The sequence below is a fragment of the Alligator sinensis genome, unplaced genomic scaffold (genome assembly GCF_000455745.1).
Source record: "Alligator sinensis unplaced genomic scaffold, ASM45574v1 scaffold148_1, whole genome shotgun sequence".
In the NCBI taxonomy this organism is placed as follows: domain Eukaryota; kingdom Metazoa; phylum Chordata; order Crocodylia; family Alligatoridae; genus Alligator; species Alligator sinensis.
The window spans coordinates 727,166-733,179 of NW_005842407.1; positions in this window are offsets into that span (position 1 = coordinate 727,166).

The following is a 6,014-nucleotide window of genomic DNA, read 5'->3' on the forward strand; positions in this document are numbered from 1 at the left end:
TGTGGAGTCCCCATCCAGGTCTGGCAGGTGTGCAGCAGGTCACAGCCAGGCAGCAGCCCCCACTGCCAGACTGCTGCAATGGGTAGAGGGTGCAGAGAACTGTCAAACTGTCAGGGTTCCTTCAGCAGTCAAGCTGGCACAAGGAGTAATGTCCCCAGGTGCCAATTGGCTGGGCCCTGGAAGCTCCTGAGAGCTAGTAGCCCTGAGCTACTTGCCAGGGTGGCTTTTTATACTGCTGTGGCCAGGACAGGGCAGCTTTTTGTACTGCTGGGAACAGCACAGGTGCTGGCCCTAGGCTCTAGCTCCCCCTGGCTGCAGATCCAGGAGGAGCCAGGCAGAGTTATTTTGCCCCAAGTGGCACAATTTGCTCCACACCAAAGTGCATGTCTGAGCACGTGTGCTGAAGTAAAAAGCCCCATCTCAAATTTGCACCGCTTCTATTTGAGCTGCTGCAAGTGCATGTGCTTGCATGTGTGGATGTGCTCATGTTGTTTCAAAGGAGGGGTACATCATGGGGCTTGAATTCTTTTACAGTCAGCAGCCAAGTGCTAAGGAAACTTTGTTGTTTGTTGTATTTAAGGGTTAAGCATGTTCACGTTACAATAATGTTAGTGTGGTCATAAACATAATTTAGGGTGAGACTACACGTTAGAATTAGATCATGTTAAGAGCATTTACAACATGAGCACTAGCATGATAAGTCTTGTTTACAAATGCTAAGTGCCCCCATCACATGTACAAGCACCCTCTGTTAAGTAGTAGCCCATGAATTGTTTAGAGACAGAGGTTTTGCAGAGGGCTGGCTACTGTTCCACAATAAAACTTGTTTAGTTCTCATTCATAGCTGACTGTTTTTGCTGAACCTGGTGATAAGCAAAGTTAGCATGCCTCTTGTTTTCCTGACTGTTATGTATGTGAGAGGAAAAATCAGTTAATTGTGTTGAAGAAAACCTGCCTGAGTACTGTACAGTATTAGGGGAGAATGGGTCGCCAAACAACAGTGAACCAATTTGCCTATGTTGACACAACTAGTGGACTCCAGTCCAGGCTTAGAGACTCCTTGCTGCTCCTGGTTGCAAGGAGAGACTTTACAGTTTCAGAGAGGGAGAAAAGAGATAGAGAGAGAAAAAGCCAGAGGAAGGGGATCCTGAGAGACTTGAAAGAGAACTGGTGCAGTTTACCAGGGCATTGGACTGTTTGGGTTTGGGGCCCAAGGACTCTACCTGTTATAATCAGGGACCCTGGTTTTCCCTGATAAAAAATCACAAAAAAATGCAAATTCACTGATAAACACCCTAAAATCTGTTATTAAAATTAAAGGCTCCCCAAAGCTCCCCAACCCTGCTGGTGCCTCTCATTGTGTGAGGCTTCCCTGAAGGGAACATAATGCACCACTCTGGGTCCACGTGCAGCCAGCTGGGCAGGCACTACGGTGGAAAGTTGGCTGGAGGAAGCCCCACATGGAGTGCTTGCCCACCCACCCACCCAGTGGCATGTGGACTGGGAGCAGTGTGCAATCGCCAGGCCAGGCTTGTCCAGGGACAGGGGTGGGGGTGGGGCTGGCTGCTGGCAGCAGCGCACGGTCCTGCCTGGGGTTGGACTGGCAAGTGAGTCTAGCCCTGCTAGCTGCAGGGTTAGAAGCTCATGCCCAGGCAAAGCACCCCGGGACACAAGCCTGATTGCTCTGCCGCCTACAGGAATGCTCAGGCTTGGGGAGCTCACAAGGAGCAAGGCTGGGTGGTATCCTGGCCCAAGGGTGAAGGAAGGTTTGCTCCCTTAAAGGGGCAGAAGGATGTTCCCACTGTTGTCATTTATGTTATAGCCCAGGGGCTTGTGTTTATGTTGTGTTTATACCAGTGGTTTGTGTTGGGACTGTAAGGGTAATTTTTGGAGGTCCCAGTAGTGCCCAGGGGGCACTGAGTTACCTTCAGCCCTGCCAGGGGCAGGCTCAAGGCTCTAGTGTTGAACCCAAAGTGGGTGTAGTGTAAGGCACAGAGCACACAGGATCCAAGGGCCTGGTGCCAGAGAAGAGGAGGCAACACAGGGGCCAGGGGCCTGGCAGTGGAGAGGGGCACAATGACACAGGGGCCAGGGGCCCAGTGGCTGGAAAGGACAAGTGAGAGCTAGTTCCTCAAAGCCAGGTCTGATACAGTGGGCCCAGACTAGAAGGGCTAGCTAAAGAAAAGGGGTGGAAGTCGAGGAGGCTGAAGCCCGAACACAGGGAACAACATTATAATGACACCCACAAGATATGGGGTGTAGTGAACCATGGATGGGATACTTGCTCTGCTCAGTCAGGAGACCTGAGAAGTAGTGTTTTGCCTCCATGAAGCCTGAGGAAAGAGGCAAACAGGATGTTATGGGACTTGATGAGAAGAGAATTGTGTTCCAGGAACTAATAAAACATGTTTCTTAGACATTAGCACTTCCAGAGACCTTTCCATATTGAGAACACACAATAAAAAAAATCAACCCAAAAACCCAGAAGCACGGAAAAGTGAACAGTTTGCTATGTGTTACCAAGCAGATCAGTGAGGCTGAGTTCATCTGTCTCCCAATTTGAAGCCCTGTGCAACAGACTGCACTGTTTCTATTAAACAGTTGATGGGAGAGGGGAAAGATAAGCATTTAGAGCCTTCACAACATACGTTGGGTCCAAGGTGTGGTGTAAGGTTTTCATAAACAATTTTAAAGTGGGGAGGGGTTCTAAAAAATCTTTAAAATTGCCCATTTCTCTCATCAGACCCCATAGAACAAAGGGCTTAATTTGGCTTGTTAGGAACAGGCCTGGAGTCTTCTAAGGTATGCTATCTCCTGAGGCATAGCCAATCCTAAATCTCTCAAACATTCAGGCAGCAATCACCCACTGCACCATCTTCCATATTGGCATATCTGGCTCTCCAGAACTCCACTAGGTGGTGAGGATATGGTTGGACAAGATCAACAGCTTTCTTTGCCCTCCATCCCCTTGGATTGGCTAGTGCTTCCATGTCATCTAGGTGGAAACAGTGTATGCATTTGGAAGGAAATGACTGGTTATTGCATTAGTGGGTAGAAGGCCAGGAACAACTTGGACATCCCTTCCAATGAGAACATGTTGGCCCTAATTCTGTTCTGCTCATGTCTATACAGGCTCACTGTGAAAGAATGGTTAAATATTTAATTTTATATCGTAAGATAGAGTAGTTGTAAGGTGGCCAAGTTAATACAATGGCAATCTCACCACTAAATATCTGGATCTTACATATTTAAATCTAAAATTTCCCTGTTTTGTTTTGTTTTAATTTTATTACTGGTACATATTTCAAAGGCGACCCTGGGATATGAAGAGTTTCAGTAGTGCTATGTATGGAGACTGTTCTATGTAGAGTATTCTTTGTCCTTTGTCTCCTCTGCTGCTGGGAAGACTTCTGGCATTTCAGTTCTGTGTAGATCGTCACCTCATTCAGTTCCAGTGGGTTATAGTATAGAAATACTCATTCACATGTAGTGCCCTGGCACAATATAGGCATTTAAAGTGAAACCATACAGGAGTTAAACCCTCATCACAGCACAACTCACATCACAGTATATACCAGGGATGTCCAAGTAGTGGCTTGCGCTTGGCCTGTGAGCAGTTAATATGTGGCCTGCGGGCCATAGCCTGTGCAGTAGGAGAAATCTGGGGGTGGCAGAATGCGGCCCACATGGTGCATAGCTCATGGCTTGGCTGCAGCCAGATAGCCCTTGTATATAATATGTTACAGTGGTGTTCAGCAGCCAGGCAGAATACTGGGACAAACACATTTCAGGTAATGGGCTATGCATTCAGTAAATTGATCTTACCACTATTTTTCTGTACCTGACCTCTTATATTCCTGTCTCAAATACCCTGGTTTGCTCACAGCTGGATTTATCTTATGAATCATGTTTGTAAACCTAAAAGCGCTCTCATTCTGTGGCGCCCCACAGCAGCCTGGAAAGGACCTCAAAGCACCGTAGAGTGTTGTGAGACTCTGTTTGAGAATCACTGAACTAGATACTGTCTCCAAAAATATATTTACCAGTTGTCAGATAATTTTAAATCATGGCTCACATGTAAAGAACATTCTTCTCTCCTGGGCTCCACTTCTGGAGACAGACAACCAAGGAAGGCTGATGAAGTCTACTGGTTTCTTAAGGCAAGTTACATGTTACACTTAGACCATACTAAGGGCACTCAAAACATGGGCACTTAAAACTTGTTAACTTACACTAAATGCCTGTGAGCATCACAGTTATGTCACATAAGGCAAGGGTTAACTCTAGGTTGTGGTACCAAGGTGGAAGCTATGGGCAACTGGTACCGCCTTAGTCAGAGGGGGCATGTGCTCCCCCAGCAACCTGTCAGCGATCGGGGCAGGGAAGTCACTCCACAGCAAAATTTAATGACCGGTGAGTGGCTGCACTACTCCTGAAAGTGTCTGTGGCCTACATCCAGCACTTGCACTCCCTGGCCAGAGCTTGCAGGGCAGGCACCAGTGTTCTCACCTGCCCCGCCGCCCGTCGCCTGAGCAGGGAGTGCGGCCTGACAGGGGGTGCACTGGTACTCTCAGGGGGTGCATGTGCATCACCATGTGCCCCCTACAAATTGCCACTTGTGGGAGCAGTGCATCCCAGGACATACTGCTCCCAGCCCCTCTCCCAACCAGAACAGGGATAGGGGCCAGGTACCCTAGGTGCTAGCCACACCCCTTCTTCTCCAGACCTCTAATTCAGCTCAGAGCTGTGAAGACAAGAAACAATATTAACCCTTAACATGCGACTGTTCACAGCATGTTCTGACTTTAAAATCACTTAACATTCAATAGATTTAGTATGGTCTAAGCATAACACCTTCATCTTTTTCCCCATACATCCCAAGTCTAATTGTCCAGAGAAGGAGAATCTATTTAAATTCTTTGATGTCTGGCACCACAGTCACATTTTCAGTCCTGTCCACTCACAATATGCCTCCTCCCATCTGTCCCTAATTCAAATAGCCTCACTTCAGCCTTCTTGCTCTACCCTTCCAATTGCCCCGCCATCAGGTTCCTCGTTCTGCTCCTTCTTACTGGCCAGCTCCTTTCTACCTTATAATGTTCATATTTGCTATTTAATAAATAGCAACTCAGTTTATTCAGTGTTCAGGTAGTTTGCTTTTCATCACACTTCTAACTTTTAACATTCCCTTTTTATGTATTTTCAGGCAGAGGAATCTAGGAATCGCATGTGCTTGACATTGTGATAAACAGCAACATTAAAAACAACTAAGCAGTATGTATTTGAAGATTTGACGTAAGGTTTTCACAACCAATTTTCTCATATTTATTAGGAGGATACCTGTCTTGAATTAGGGCCTATGGTAAATTCATGAAATAAATTTATTTCTTATTCCAGCAAAAGTTAGATCATATAATAGGCAGAACGATTCATTCAGAATGCAGTGTTTTAAAAGCAGGGGTGTAGGTTGTAGCCGTGTTGGTCTAAGGACATAGGCAGACAAGGTTCCTTGGGTGAATTTGATATCTTTTATTAGACCAACCCAAATAGTTGGACAATAGGTATTAAGCAAGCTTTTGGGTTCAAAAGCCCTTCGTCAGGCTAAGGAAGTTTCAGCAGTTGGAGTGTGCTCTTCCTGGATGGAATGAAAAGTAAAGAAGCCAGCGGCTGGGCTGGTATGCATACAAGAGAGGCAGTCAGTGAAAATGTAGATTGAGGAGTCAATGGGTGAGAGACAGGCGGGGGGGAGGGGTGGGGGGGAGAGAGAGAGAGAGAGAGAAGGGGGATGAATAGTGGAGAGATACCTGGGGAGTCAGCTGTCAGGCAGGTTATAATGTGTCATAAATCCAATGTCTATATTTAGTCCATGATTTTTAGTATCTAGGAGGTTTCATAGCTCGTCTCTGGGAAGTGTTGTGTAAATTTCCTTTGAGGATCAGGACTGAGAGACTGGAGAGAGAGGGGCCCTCCTGTGAGAAATGTGCCCCCACCGGTAATTGGGTGTTTCTGTCTTT